The sequence below is a fragment of the Apteryx mantelli genome, chromosome 1, assembly GCF_036417845.1.
Source record: "Apteryx mantelli isolate bAptMan1 chromosome 1, bAptMan1.hap1, whole genome shotgun sequence".
NCBI lineage: Eukaryota > Metazoa > Chordata > Aves > Apterygiformes > Apterygidae > Apteryx > Apteryx mantelli.
Genome location: NC_089978.1, coordinates 37,972,826 through 37,990,046, shown reverse-complemented (window position 1 = coordinate 37,990,046; position 17,221 = coordinate 37,972,826).

Genomic DNA, 17,221 nt, shown 5'->3' with positions numbered 1-17,221 from the left:
ATGGATAGAGAAGAGACAAAGGAATGTAAATAGCTGCTGAAAAACTGAACAAAGATCTTCCATTATCTTACTTTTAAATAGTTGGTATAAAAACGACACTTTTCAATTGTAAACAAATAAACAGTCATTCTTTTAAATTTTTTGACCATCTTATTTATGTAATAATATTTAATCCTTCTTAACAGAATGTCATATTGGATTACGTTGTCTTTGTTAATCAAACTCAAATGTCATGACTGTAGCCCATCTTTTGCAGATTACTTAACAAATCAAAAGAGTTTGACATTTCAGCAGACTCTGTACTTTAAATACTTTTTGGAAAAGCAGGAACAGAAAGTGACCAAATAACTAAATCATTTACTATGAAAACCAAAACAATAACCCGCCTTTTTTAATTATTGTTATTATTTTTATTTCACTGAAGACATAGCAATAATAAAATTAATTTTTTAAGTGTGTGTTTGTCCTAATGTTCTATCTTCTGCACAGTTCCAATGAGTGGGACTGCTCGTTCCAACTCTGTTTAGATTGTTTAGAAAAGCTGAAAAGGAGACCAAAAAATGCCGTTTGCATAGAACCATATGTTTGTGTGTTTTCCTTTAGACTTCATTCTTTTATCAACCCCTCCTATTCCTTTATTTTAAGTGTACTTCTATATATTATCTCCATTTCTCTTTAAAACAAGATTTTTTTTCAATTTAAAAAAAATTAAATAATCAAACTGCTAGCAACAAATGTTGTCAGTTTTTTTCCAATAAATTTGTTCTTGTTGAACTCTACCCCCGAGTGTCTAGGTTTCTATGTGTGGATTACCTCATTTAGAACACGTGGTACTAAGTGTTTAGAAAAAATTCTAATATTTATGTGAAAAAGTCATCTTGAAAGACTATGAGTGATTTTCAGAGAATAAAACAAGGAAAGGGAGAAGCAAGATTGCAGTAAACCCATAAAAACTATACACTGAGGATATACAGCACTTCTAGAAAAAAGAAAGCAAAGAAAAAAAAGAAAGCAAGAGAGAGAGAAGGAAGGAAGGAAAGAAAGGAGGGAGGAAAGGAAAGGAAAGGAAAGGAAAGGAAAGGAAAGGAAAGGAAAGGAAAGGAAAGGAAAGGAAAGGAAAGGAAAGGAAAGGAAAGGAAAGGAAAGGAAAGGAAAGGAAAAAGGAAAGGAAAAGGAAGGCAGATAGAAAGAAAAAAAGAGAGACAGACTTCTGTCTCCAAGGCAATTATTAATCCAAAATCATCCAAAGATGCAATTATAAACTCTAAATTAGGTAAAAGGAAAGTTATAAAGCAAATAGTCAGTGAAGGAGAAGAAATGAAAGACAGGGAAGGTATGAAAAGGAAATTAAAACCCTGTACACTTATAGTCAGCCAATAAAAGGGCTTTCTGCGTTAAAGGTGTTGATCAACAGTGACATTAATAGGACTTTGTATTTTTTGAAGTATGATCAAGCCTTTGCAACTTAAAAAAAAAAAAGACAAATAAAGATAAAATTATGAGAAAGAAAATCACAACAAACCCCCAAACCTGAAACATAACAACCCTCACTGCTATTTTACTATTATCATTTTGAAGATGAAAACTCACATTCATGATCACTATAATAATACTTTTTTTATATCAGCAAGACATATTTTTAATTATTTTATTATTAAAAATAAAGAATAAGAGCCTGAAAATCATGTCAGAAATTTGTATCTATATTAAAAAAAAAATCAGTTACTTCTACATTTTGTGAAACTTTTTAAGTAGCCTGGCAAGAAGATTTCCCTATTCTCTAAATAGCCCATTTGGAGTTGAGATTAGATAGTGAATCTTTTTGTGCTCAACACCTACAGAAATAACTCAAGAGCTAAAGTCCAGGTCCTTTACTTTATGAGAGTATATTTATAATTAGAAAATCATGATCTTTTGTTTTTTGCCACAGAACAAAGATAAAACAGAACGAAACAAAGTGGACCAAGACAGTCTTTCCAAACAGTCTGAAGCAAATTCCAATGCAACACGATGAGGAGTGCTGGGAGGTCTCTTGCAAATTTGTGTGTCTAAAACAGAAATAGGTCTTGTTTGTTTTGTATTATACTCCCTTCTCTGCAAGACCTTAATTCTAGATAAGTTACTTAAGACAATAGTTTTTCAATTAAAGGGAAGAAATACTTATCTAAATTGACTTAACCCTTTTTGCCTATGTTTGAAAGTCTTAATTTTAACATTCATACACACTTCCAGTGTCTTTCTTTCACTTTTAATACAGAGCAGTTATATTGACCTTAGTTATGCAAGCAGCGGTGAGCATATTTATAAATCACTTAGATTTCTCGCGAGCTGGCTACTATGTGACCATAACATATATTAATTTTTGTCAGTCTTCTTTATTTTGGGAAATTTATTTTCCCCAAATACATGGCCATGTAGACCAAGTTAGCCTAAGCCATCTAGACCATGGATAGAATCTGGAAGAGATGACCAATACTAGTATATTTTGTCTATCCATCAAATCCTACTTTCATTCATCCATTTTACTCAAATCTAGAAAAAAAAAAGCTATTTTAGTTAATTCTTTAATAAAGAACATTTTTATGAACAATTTTATTAGATCTAGATTTAATATTTTTTACATAATATATCACTCTATCAGGTTAAGGTCTCTTCTCAATTCATACCAGCAACTTCTGTTCAATGGTCCATGCCTTATACTGAAGTTAATATCAGCCTTCTCCAAATGCCCGTCTTAAGGCTGAGCATTATAAATTAAAATACTAATATCTAGATAGGAAATGGACATGGCAGCATGGCTAGTTAATGGCTCCTGACTGCTCAAGAGAAAATATTCCCTATAGTGACTGACCCTACAACCTGATATAACAAATCTAACTCAGTATTAGTATTTATGCCCTAGTTTTTACTTTGAGAAGAGTGTATATTAAATATATTTATCGTGACCAGACATCTGAAGAATTAAAGGCATCATTATCAGTTATTAATTATATCCTAGAGAGACATCTTCTAGGCATCCACTGACCCTTAGTAAAATTCAGTGTTTCTTTTAACAGCCAGTGATGAACTCAGTGTATTTTAATGAGCTGAGAGTACAAAAGTAGATAGCGCAGAAGTATAATCTAATATTTGCCTGTAAAGTTCTTTTTCTCAGACTTTGAGACTTCAACACTAACAAATATTTTCTATGGGAAGGGTATTATTTTTCTATTTCTTACTTTTTGTATGATCATTCTAAATTTGCCTGACATTCATGTGCAATCAGATAATAAAACATACACATACATCAATGCAATTGCATATTTTAGCCTGGTTACATCTGTTTTCAGTTATCTGAGAAGGACATGAGGAGGTCAATTACTTGTCAGTTTAGAGTGCTACTAACAGAGAGTTCTAGGAGAAGGAGCAATGTCAATGGCTTTGTCTCTAGTTAAATTAAACTGATAAATTTATTTTCAGAATACAAATACATTCAGTGGGTACGAGCAAGAAAATGGCCAGATTATAATACCAGTAAGCACATCAAGTGCCATCATACTCCTATTAAAGATAAAGAATTAATTTTGAGAAATTAATAAATAAAAGCTGCCTGAATTGTTCTTTCCTTTTCTTTTTCAGTCTCTGTTTTTCAGTCTATCTGTTGAATCTTCCTATAATAATGGAAAACAAAAGAAATAGAAAAAATCTCCATTTTAAGTTTGTTTGTTTTTTTTCACCCTAACAGAAATACTCATCTCCAATCTGCTTTCAGAGCAACACTCTCTAGGGAGATGCCAGGAACATAGGACCTGAAGTGAACAGAGAAGTTGCTAAACAACTTCAAAAGTCTCTAGAGAAGACCAAAAAATTAGTTTTGGTCAAACTAAATTGTGAGATTACATGGATTATGTTCAGATATAACACAGTCCTTGTGACTGTCACTAAAAAATAGTATATTTGTTGAACAATTTGTTAGGATCCCCAAACCTGCTCCCTGAATGATTCTACTTTATGTTCAAAGACTGTGTAATATAAAATTGCAAAACAGTGAGTAGTAAAAATAGCACCTCAAGGAGTAAAGAATGGAAGCCTGGGTTTCCGCATAGTTGGTTATGTTGCATAATCTGTTCCCCAGGCTCCCTTTCTCCTGTCCTTAATCTAACACCGTGCCTCTCACAGGGCTGGCTGCAGAGTGGGAGTCTTCTCACATAGTCTGATTGTTATGACATTTTTGCAAAATGTAGACCTTTAATGACAAAGTCTGTCACAGTGAAAGAGGCCTGAAATTCAGGTGACTCACTTTGTGGCTGAGAGATCTAACTATGACACTACTCTGTTAGAGGCGGATGTTGTCATTTCTATGTAGGTGTCTACTCTGAAAGGAATGTTTGGTGTTTTAAACACAGTGCAGTCACAAGAACCTTCTCTGAGACTCTGAGACAGGTACCTGCCAAATATGGTCCTGTAGGTGCTGCTTCTTGTTGGTCAGTTCGAGGAAAGGTTTTGATCAGCATACAGGTTTCCTATTGTATTTGCAGATGCAGAGGTCTTAAAATAAATCTGTAAGATTACATCTAACTGCAAGAGCAAATATGATTGATGATGTGTCCTGCATTCCTGCTTGCCCAGTCTTCTACCCAGGAGGACCAGCTGGAGCAAATTATGCCTCCTTTCCTGCTTTTTCATTTAGTTTCTTCTCCAATAGAAAACAGTGTAAGGAAACTGAGGATGGGAAAGAAAGTGGGCAGAGAGGGACAAATGCCCTCTGACAAATACTCAGGATGTTTTCATTGTACCCATTTGTTCTCTGGAGATGGGAATTTCTCCTGGATCTCACCATCTAGATGTAGAGTGAATAGTTCACTATCAGTACACAGCAGTCTTCATTGGCATCTAGTACAATCTGCCATCATTGGAAGTCAGGCCTTCCTTGCTCCTGTCCCATTTTTCTAGAAAAATACGGTGACTCCGCCATGACTGAAGCAAGACTACCACCTCAAGGGCAAAGATGGTCGAGTGGGAGCATGGCTGATAATATCCTCTATTAATTTATACAGAGGTCCTTTGGGGGTTTTTGTCCAGATTTAGTGAGCATGGACTCATGCTTTATCCAATATGTGTCAGATATGTGACAACTAGAGAACTACACACTGTTTTAGATAGGTCGATATGAAACCATAGTATAAAAGGGAGACTACAAAGATTATACAACGTATTTTTTAGAAAGATTTTGGAGTCTTTATGTATGCCTGGGCCTGAGTAGGCCAGAGTCTTGAAATGCCGCTTTCCAAATGGACAGGCCTAAAGAAACTAGGTGGTTGTGAGTCTCTAAAGCTACACATGATTGGAACTATCATACCATCAACTGGAGTTAGCTATAAAAATTAGAAAGAAATGGAGGTTTTTTGTTTTTTTTTTTTCCCCTAAGGAAAGATTAGACAAATATCTGATCAGAATTATTTTGACAACATATTTTGTCAAGAGGATGACAAGGCACGATTTCTAGAAGTGAGATTTGACTCATTTAACTTCAGACATCTAAAATACATCAGATAATCACCTGAGGAAAAACAGTTGTACTGAGATAGTGGTTCATACCTATTATTTACCTGATATTTTTTTCTTAGAATATAAAGAATTGTGAGTGTATATTTCATTCTGCTAATTACAGAGGGAGCTTAGGATGTCTGACTCAGATGCTGAACTTTTAGACATTAAACTTAAGGCAGAGTAAATGTTCTTCTCTAGATGACCTCTCAAAATCACTTCTAGCCCTGCCTTATATTTTTCTGCTATTTTAAATAACAGGTTTTATTTTAAATAATAGGTTTAACTTGTATTATGTTCTCCTATGCAAGACTTCTCATGGCTACTCACTGTATATAAATTCAGTTACATATATCACTGTATTTTCAGTTGCCTAAAGCAGCTGAACCAAATACTTGCCCAGTATAAATAACCACAGCACCCTTGGCTTAGACACAATGAGAAACTGCCCTTATAAAAGAATATAGATTTTCTCAAACACATACTTTTCACTGTAAAACCATAGCGTGATTTCATTGTTGTGCAATGATTTCCAGAATGTGAGCTCTTTGTTTAGATAACACAGATACAAATTAAGGGAAATTAAGCCTCCCTTTGCCTCTCATGGCTGGAAGAATTTTTTTTTTTAAGCTTAGTGATTTGCCTTCCCAAAGTTTTTAATTAAACCTTGCATTTCTTTGAAGCCCATTAGACATCTAGAAATGTAGTATACTGTAAACATAATTATACTTATGAGCAGTAATTAATCTAATGGATTTTCAGTTATCCCACCTAGAGAACTGCAACCTGTTCCAATTTATTATGCTGTTTCATAGCAGTAGCACAAGGGGGTAAATATTGTCTTTCGTAATAATTTTGAATGTTTATTAAGGAGATTCCCTGAATATTTCATACGATTAATTGCAGAAATTTGGTTAGTTTGGAAGAACTTATGACTGCTGATAATAACAAAAGCAATAGTTTATTATTTTTATCAATTTAGTTAATTCAGTGGCACATAAATATCAATATCATACTGCATACTTAGGTATCAAAACTCTGATCCAGCCAACAGGTATCTGTCTGTCTGGAACAGACTGTAGTATGATTTCTGGCATACTTGGTAAGCTCTTTGGTTTTGCCTGGAAAAACAAGAGATTGTCAGCATGTTAAAACATTTTCTTTCTTCTTATTCCTGTCCTAATGTCCTTTATCAATTGCATTCATTCTTCCACTTAAAAGCTAATGATATATTTCTGAATCCCAAATTAATAAGGAAGCTATGGGGGGGGGGGGGTTAGGAGGAGTCCTAATTGACACATCACAAATTTTGAAAGAGGTCCAAATGGAGAAATTGTGCATAGTATGCTATATACATCATAATCTGATCATATTTAATGCTCCTCACAAACTTTAACGCACTCCAATGTGTCAAATACCTTCTTTACACCTGAAGACAGTGAAAAAAAAAAAAACAACTAAATAACTGTATAAATGTCTTGTTTGAAAATTGTTTCTTTCCCATATGCTATCTATCATAATTACAAATATGCATACTTATGTCTTCTCAATTCATTAAGAAATTATTGATATATATGAAAGGGCTGTAAAATTCTGTGCTTTACATTTTGTTTTTAGCCACAGCTGGAATTCCAAGTGCACATCAGTGTAAAGATTTACTGGTAATCTATTGTGTAATTAGTTTGGCACAATGATCCCCAAAATCTTTAAGCTGCTGGTAACTGTACTGTGCAACACTGGTAACTCCTCATTCTCCATGAACTTTAGTTTAATTTTATTTTATTTTTATCTGATTTCCTGTAACTGTGCAAAATTTTGGAAGATCTCATGAGTAATATATTGCATATGTGTTATTAGTTAATGACCAGTAGGAGTGCCCAGAGACCCGAAATACAAATCCAGATTGTGTCTTTGTATTTTAAGATGTATTGCAATCTAATGCACTATGTGTTAAGTGAGCTCTTGAAAGAATAGTCGGGGATGGTGGGGGGGAAGATCACTTGTTCACTCCATCCTAAGCAACTGTAAATTAATATTATCTGGAAAATTACACACAATGGAGGGCAGAGTATAAATGTTTCTTTCATCAAGCTACCTTTCCTAAACAATAAGAAACTGTGGATTTTTACCAAAAGATTACTGCCAGGAAATACCTTTGATTTAGTCACTATTTCTGTAGTTACTTGACTCAGAATGCATCAGCATTTTTCACAACATTGTGTATAAGGACCAGGACCAAGGTTATGGGATACAGGTTCAGCTGTAACAAGGCTTTCACAGGTATTAGGAGGCAAAAGACATTAAAGGGAATCAAAACTTAATTCTCCAAACTCCTGAATTCGTAAGTTCCTAAAAGTTTGTGGTAATAACGTTTCTAAATGAACCAGAGAGGAGACGAACTATGCATCTTCCTTCTTTCACCCAGACTAGTGGAGCTGATTTGGTTCATGTCAGGTTGAGATATGGCTCTACTCAGACTCTTACGTTGTCTCCTTTTTAGCCTAACAAGCCTAGAGATGTTGTTTTTTCTTGACTAAGATACACACAATACCTTTTATGCAATTAGCTTGGGCATAATGTGTCAGTAAACAAACTACTGGAGATTTTTAAACTGATAATTTCTGGTCAAGCCAAATTAACTTTTTATGTTTTCCCTATCAAAAGAGGACAAAGCAATCCCCAGATAATTTTTACATGCTAAAATGCATACACTTGGAGTTAAATGGTAACTGGGAATGTTTATTTTTTATATTATTTTTGGAAATCTTATTCTGTAGCCAAATGTTGATACATTATGAGTAATAAAAATGCATTTTTTTAGTAATAGCTTACATGAGATGTTCTGCATGATAATTTGGGGGGGGGTTGTTTTTATTTTAAAGGAAAAGAAGAGCAAGATGATTCAGGAGATGAAAAACACAGGTTTTCAAAAAGGCTCATGCAGATTATTTATGTATCAGTGGGTCCATGGGACTGTTATTAATTGATTTTTCTTGAGCTGCTCCAAAACAGGACATCTTTCAGTTATTTCTAGAAATTAAATGTCAGAAAAGACACAATAGTTAGGAATTCTAAAGGCAGTAGGACTCAGAACTAAGTGCAGGCTCCCTTTTTAAAAAAAAATAGTTTTCTTTGTATTCTCTGTAACAACTGATGATGTAACTTAATTTTTAAAAAAGCAAGAAAGGCACTGTGAAAGTAAAAGCTAAGTTACATAAGTGAACTAATTTAAATAGACAGAAAGTCCTGAACAGTGTTGTTGTTTTTGTTTGTTTGTTTTGTTTTGTTTTGTTTTCCACTTTGCAGCACAGGAACACAGAGACTTCCACAGAGTTATAATATGTAGTAGACCAATAAGTCAGAGGTGACTACAGTTGTTATGCCTACCCTACTGCAGTGGAAGAGTGCTCAGAGACACATAACTTGGACCTTTAGATGTTGGTCTTAATGGTACCGTACTCTGATTTTTGTCTTTTGCTGCTTGTTCAGTCTTCCTAAAGAGTGAGTAGACTTTGCTCTGGCAGACTGTAATCTTTGAAAATCGTAGCTGTCATGCACTGATCTATACAGGCTTTTGTAATCCTGAGTTGCTAGGACAAAGTAAAGACTGGAGACACAGCCACCTGGGTTACTGTAATTTTGTCCATAAGCCATGTTTGGACAGGTTTGTCTTCTCTGTATTTTACACATTTTGCAGTTTTGGGGTGAATGCTCTATATTTTCCCCCTGTTTTATTGTTGAAGATCAGCTATTCAATCTAATTTCTCATGTCTATCAGTGACTCTGTTCTCCTACTAAACTTCATGAAGGAGATTTACTCAATACTGTTTACTGTTTTTTTTGTGGTTTTTTTTTTGGGGGGGGGTGCTAATTTGGATGTCATTTCTACAACAGAAAACTATTCATGAATGATTGTGTGCAAAAGCCTATCCAGTAATTCAGAATGACTCTGTTAAGGCTATATGCCATAGCAAAAAATGTATAAACAAAAAAATAAAACCCTCGGTGAAATCTGTTAGTTTGCATAAAGGCTTTGGGCAAAAGACTTTGCAGTGTTAATAAAAATGAAGTCTTGGAAGAGGAGTTTTAGAAATAAATAAGTTTTCTTTCTACTCTCAAAAAGTTTCCAAGAGCTTAATTAGACAGCATTACTGTCAGGGGTAAAAGACTCTAAATTAATAGCAGTTGCCAACTTAGGGGCAAATGCATACTGTGTGTGTTCTGTCTGCATACTTGCTGAAATACACTATAGAATGATGGGATCTGGGAGAAAGGCACTTCACCTGGATTGAAAATCAAAACATCTGCTATTTAATGTAATTGCTTTCATTTCTCCATCCCTGTTTCACATCCATTCAGGAAGTCTGATCATTCCTTATTAGGTTCTACCTAGCACAGAAGTTATTGCGGAAATTATCTAAACAGTCAGATTAAACTTCAGAAAGACCATAAAGCTTGTTTACTGATGAATATCCCAAACATTGATTCAGATTTTTAATGTTCATTAACTGTGGATCTATGTCAACAGCTTCAAAAATATGGGATTTGGTTTTTAAATCTCTGATGGTTTTAATTATTTTGGAACCCCTTTTTTTTTTTTTTTTGCCTTTGTTTTCACTGCTTTTGGACCTAACCTAGTTTATTTCTCAGTAACTGCTTTCTCTCAACAAAATGGACTATATCAAAGTTCTTCATCCAATTTCTTTTATGTAAACAGCAGCTAATTTTACTTGTTTTTTCTGTAGTTTAAGAAGCATAGATCTTTTCAATGTTGTTCTACCTTGGGGCTATTATCTCTTACAATATATTGTTTTTTTAAAAGTGAAGATACAATGGGAAGAGGTCAAACACTGAAGGTAACAGATCTTTTGTAGCAGATCAGTCCAATTAGGTACAGTTTTAATGCTTTAAAATAATAACAAAAATGTTGATGTAATTTAGAAAGTTCCAACCCATTGCTTGGGAGGAGAATCAAACTGCAGGGTGATATGAAGTCATTCCAGCTCCTGAACTAACAGCAATAGATTTTGGTAGTAGCAATCAGAGGACTTCTGAATCAAGAAAATGAGTATTTGTATTACCAAGACATAATGACGGTGCCTCAGTTAGAAGTAATAGCTGACGACCTAGAGGGATGATTATGTAGATGAAAGCAATTCTGTTTTCTGAAAGTAAGGCTTCCTTTTTTCTTTTTCTTTCTTTTTTTTTTTTTTAAGTAAAATGATCTCAGCTCCACAGACTTCATAATGGTAACTGGACTTAGCTTAGTCACATAGAAAGCTACTGTGAAAAGAAATTTAGAAATCTAAGTAATCCAACATTTCTTTGAATCATTTTAACACACTAGAATATTTAAAGTTCATACGTTTATTTTGTTCAAATATTTTTAATAGTTTCCCTTAATAATATCAATAGTGCCATTCTGATACTGTTCCACATACTTTGGAGAAATAGAGATAACTGCACTGAAGTGATTAGGGTGACTTAAGTATTGCTTCTTTCTATTAGCCACTAGCAATGAGCATGCTATGTGATCATGAAAAATGACAGACTTAGTTCAACTTCATTGTTTTAAATTGCAGTTTAAAAAGCCAGACTAAGAAAGGTGTCTTGGGGCAGATTTTCAATATATTCTGAATTAATATTGTGCAATTGTATGCTTTGACATTCCTTATACAAAGCTTCATTGGTTTCACTGGATGTAGGATCGGGTCAAGTGTGTAAAACTGAATCCACTGGCTTGAAGACTGATATTCATTCCTTTCTCTTTTCTTTTACATTCAGGGTACCATTTCTGGACCACAATTTGAATTCATTTACATTGTCTGAAATCTGTATATGTTATAACTAGTCTCCATCTTTGAACCCATTGACAGCTATGTCTCTGTTTACTCTTTGGGCTAATATAGCACCTACAACTGTAGCAATATTAGCAAATTTACATTTAAAAATAATTTCCATTAAGTTGAGTATGAATGTAAAGCTCAATAATAATTTTTTAAATGGTCTAATAGACCTTCTTTCAGCAACAGTGATTTGCTCCTATTTAGATCAATGACATTATTTTAAGTAGAAATACGGTACCATTATTCTAGAATAAGAAATGTTTTCCCATGTGTTTGTTCAGTAATAGTTACTATGGAGTAGGTGTCTGTGAAGACCTAATTTAGATTGACTCCATGTGCTGATTGGTGATAGGAAATACAAAAGAAAAAAATTCAAAGGGACTTTGAATTCACCATTCTCTTGGGGAAAAGGAGCAAAGTGACTTCATGGACACTGTAAGACCATTGTTTCTCAAGTTTTCCTTTTTTTTTAATCATAAATCTATTTTATAGCTTTAACTGTCAGCATGTAGGGTATTACTGGATGTTTTCAAGTGTACTGCTAAGTTTTAAATCCTTGTCATTCAGTTAACCATTTAAATAACATTATCAGGTCAACCCATAAATATGACATGATTAAAACTACAACAGCTAAACAGAAGATATTTTGTGCAATAGGTTTAAAAGTTTACATTACTAGATACAGGGTTTGGGAATGCATGTAAAAAGCATAATTTTAGCAGGGTGGAAATTATTAACACTTGTATTTTTAATAGAGGCTTTAAAATAAACCTCTTCCTATGTCCTTTTTAAATCTGTTTCTCTTCTCCTTTCTGTCTCCTGATTCTCCCACATTCTCTTCATTCATGGAAGGCTTTGAGATAGATGAATAAAGTTAATTCCCACAGTCTACCCAATCTACTGAATTGATAACAGTGGTGAGAAGAAACCCGAAAGCTGCTGGACCTGGACGTGCTGTGCAACCATAGGTCCAGAAGCCATCAAGCTAGCAGGGAACTGTTCAAAGCACAGTGGGCTTCTTAACTTGTTCTCATAAGCACAATTTTGTGTGAGACAGGACCTGGTAGGTATTTCTGTGGGATTGTATCTGAACTGGTTAATATGAAGATTGCTAAACAGGATTCACTGAACCTTCCAGCACTTCCAGAATCGTGCTGGCATATGCACGGTCAGGTCTGAGGTGTCAGTCTCTGCACCGCTATATGCATCTATCTGTGCACTATAAGATGTAGTAAAAAACTTAATCCATGTTCAGCCATATACATCAACAGAACTATACTAACCTTTCCTACTAGAAACTCTTGCCCATTAGCTCCGTATAAACAGTTCTAAGAATGTTTTGAGCAGCTATCTATCTGCTAAAAACCACCTATTTTCACTCATTTATTCATCCTTGTAGTCAGTGTTTCAATATTCCTTTATCCTCTTTATCTGGAAGTACTCATAATGCTATGGTCTAACAAGCATAAAATAACTAAAGAAAAAAATAAGCCACGCAAAAATGAGGAGGAAAGTTTGCATAACACATTAAGAGCAAAAAATCACTAATAATTAGCAATTATTTAGTTCTTTTCATCTTTGAAGCTCTTAGACATTAACCAATTAATGTTAAGGGATCATAAGCTTGAGGTGGACGTTTATAAAAACATCACGGGAAAAAGAGCATTGGAAACAAAGTAGGCCCATTAATAAATGCAAAAGAAGATTAAAGCAATAAGAATCAAAATATTCCTGACACTGATTTCCTTAAATATGTATTTTATCAAAAAAAGAAAATAAAATTTAAAATATTAAAAAGATATTTTGCACAAACTGCTAGTCATGATACTAAATAAGGGAGCATGGATCAAAATCTTAAGTAGAGCTTTTGTGCTGAGCACTGCTGATCTAGGTTAATAACACATATTTCCACCTTTACTATGTAATCTAATGCAACTCATTCTGCATTACTTAAACTTGTGTATCCCATCATTTCTTCCTCAGATTGTCATTGCATTCCCTGAAGACATCCGGCCATAGAAGGAGAGAGCATATACTACTTTACAGGACTCACTGCTGAGGCTTGACTATTAGTAATAAAAGAACTGTTGATCAGTATTACATCCTGACCATAACCTTCCAGAATTTATAATCTTGCATTCAAATTATCAGCTATTGGAAGCTATTGAGGAAGAGACATATTAGTCTAGCCCATATGGAAAAATGATCCAACATGCCAGCTGGATTATGACCTTAGATTTATATTTAACCTTCTATTTATATAGAAGCATATAAATATATATTTACATTTTACACACATAAATAAACTATAATTTATATAAAAATAACTGTATAAATACCTAAAAGAGGTAACTGATGCAGCTACACTGTTGAAGAGCAGAACTGTATATTCATTAGTTCCTCACCTGAACAAGAATGAGCTCTGGAGGTTAGTGTTAAAGGGAGGGGATGCAGAACTGGGGTTACAACAACTGAGGGATTTTGCTTTAGCCTCCTTGATAAATCTCGATGCCTTTTTAAAAAGAATGAAGTGCTCTTAGAGGCGGAAAAGGAAGTTTGTAATGAGTGGAGACAAATTAGATGATCCAGGTAGTATCTCTTCCATCTTAAATCCTCACGCTGTAAGTCAGGAACAGAGGGCTAGATAAGAACTGCTAAAGCTGTCAGACTCCGTGCAGGCAGCAGTGTATGTTCGCAGCTGACTCTTGTACTGTATGCAGCAACCAAATGTGATTATTTGATATCTAAATACACCAGTGTGGATTTCCCACTTACTGCTACATAGAGGTCAAAGACACACACCAGGTACTTTCAAGTAGTTTATTTTGGATTCAGATATTTTGTCTGTTCTCACCATCACAATGAATATGAATGTTTGCTATTAGCTATTATAGCTCAGTCAGGCCAGTTTGGCTTCTAGTCACAACTAACCTTGTACAACAAACAGTGCCTAGATGTTTGCTCAGAGAAAATAGTTTCTGAAATGACTTGTCCACTCGGTCTGTGTTTGAGACTCTGTTAATCAGTTCTCCACGGTTAACTCTTGACTCTTTCATGGTGTGTCTAGTCTTTTGAACTTAAATGTCCACCACCAACTCCTGGCCTTGCAAGAACATATAGCAAGAATGTGTCTTTCTGGATACAGTGGGAGGGGTGAGGGAAAAGAGAGGAAAGCTCTTACTTCCCTCTTAATAAAAACAGAGTAACAGAAATTAAGGTGTGACTTTGACAGGTCATTTCTTCCACCTCCCAGCCCCAAAGCAGGATCATCTCTACCAAAACAATCTGGATAGATGTTTGTCTCACTGGTTCTTAAACACCTGCAGTCATGAAAACCCCACTTCTTCAGTCCTCTTTCCTCTCAATCTAATTCAATTCATCTTTATCTTCAGTACCAGAAAGACATTTCTTTATTTTTAACTTGAATATTGCCACTACTTCTTTTTTTAACTATCTTAGTAAGAATTATTGAACTCTCTCTTTGTCAAACACACCATGTTTAACAAACTTGCTCTGAAAGTGCACAGAATATGTGATTTTTGATTTAGGGTAAAATGCTATGCTCTGTAGCTTAACAAACAAAAACAACTGAGAAGAAATAAATATTTATACAAACAATTTGCACAAGTTATAATTGTCATGATCAATTTATTTTCAGTAATATTTTCAGTTCATAGCTATTCTTTCTGATGCTTAAGACAATTTTTTTTTTAGTTTTGCAAAACTAAAGATGTACATTATAAGCATTAGCAATTATAATTAGAACTAGTGAAAAATAATTTAGAAATGATTTTTCTCTAGGGAAAATATTTGTTCATGTAAAGTATTTATTTGAATCTGTATAAACTTCCATAAAACTTTTTGAAAAATATTTTTCAGGGCTTAAAAAAAAAAACAGAAATTGAAGCATCCATTTTATTTTGCTTGCATCCTACAGATCTGGCTTTACTATTTAGTTTTAGGCAGGTGTTGAAAAATTCCATTTCTATCATTGTATATGACTGGTTCGGTTCATTCATTTTCTGTTGACTAATGAAGGAGTTCAGATAGCTAGTTTAGACAAGAGGTCCAATTTTCAGAGGGCTCAAGTAGGTGAGATGAATGTCACCTTTGAAGTCATAGTTCATGCCAACCTTTCTGTGTGACTGAACTTTTGTTTATCTGTTTGATGTTGTCTACAGACCCTGCCCAGAGCATTGTTCATCTTTAGTGAAAGCACAGGGGAAGCATCAGCCTTTGGAGGGCTTGTCTAGCATGGCTGGACAGTCAGGCTTCTCCATCAGACTCCTTGCACTGGCTGGCTGTAATATTTTTTTGTGAGGTAGCAATTATATAGCAACTTCACTTCATCCTTACAAAACCTGTCTCCCTTTCTGTCCACCCATCCCCATTTGCAAATCAAAATGTAGGCTGGGAAACAGCACTTGCCCCAGACCCACCTCCCTCCCCCACCCCCCCAAAAAGACAAACCTTCTTCTTGATGATATCACTAGCGAAAAAAGTAATGTGATGCTATCTTTTCTAAAGCTTCATTCTAAGAACTATACTGGAGATGGGAGATCTCAGTAAAAGGTTGCTCACAAGCTGTTTGTTAATGAAAAACACTGGAGAAGGAAAAAATGGAGAGCTTATTCTTCTGAATTCTCATCGTATGAATGTGCTACTAAGGAAAGGAACCTAGGTGAGGGTCAAGTAGTTGCTCGAGGAGCCCAACATGGCAATATTAAATGAAGAGGATGAGGAGGAATATGTTGGTGTAAGTCTAGCTCAAACACAAGCTGGTTTCCAGAGCATTTTGCATTCTGGAACAGTGCTTGACTTTGTCCATCTTGAAAATATATAGTTATTTTCCAGTTAAAAAATGTATATATTGTTTCTGCTTATACAGGTTATGGTGGGGTGCAGAAAATGAGAGAGGAATTAGGCTGTACTCTCATTGCAAACATAATTCAGCAAACAGCTTTATTGTCCCTGATCTCACAAATCAGAAATACCCATTACTTTGAAATGATTTCCAACAGGATGCCTGGGGTAATACTACATCCATTTCTAGATATGCAAGTGGAGAGTTTGGCCTGTGCTTCTGAAAGAATAGGAACATTCATTCTGTAAAACAGAATTTTGCAGGGAAGAAACTGGAAAGTGTTAGGCTTATTTACAGTCTTAGGAATGGTTTTGAGGTTTGCTACGAGAAACAGAAGATGATGCTGTCCACCTAGTAATGTTTCTATAACCCCATCTCTAATCCTCTGCACCATGGAAGAAGGTAATCAAAAGTGTCTTCATGTTAACGAAAATCAGTCTCTTGGCCCTCTAAGTTTGGAAAAGAGGGAAAGGGTTTAGCAATATGTCAATAAACTATATTAAGAAACATGAAATTTCAGAAATATGAAGTTGCAGAAAAACAAATGGGTAGGTATCAGAGAAAAAGGAATGGTAACCTGAATTTCAGAGTTTTGTTTGAGCCTTAGGCAATGTCTGGCAGTACAGGAAAGATTTGAATTCAGCTATTTCTTTTCTGCTTAGGAACCTGGGACTGTAACATTACTGTCCTTACTATTGTATAATGCTACTTCCCAAATGCGCATAGTATACCCATGAGAGTGTTATATTACTAGAACTCACCACAGAATGTCAGAGACAGTCCAAAATGCTCAAATTGCCCCAGAGAATTCCCTTGTGCTCTTACTTAACTATTCCTATAGTATGGCTTCTATCTCAAACTAGTAGCAAAGTAGAAACAGAACATTTTGAAAACTCTTTGTGGAATTGTTCTGTCAACATAAAACCAAATACGATGCCATTTCAGTTTGTGCTTCATGCTATCAGTGAGAAAGAAAAGTTGTGCT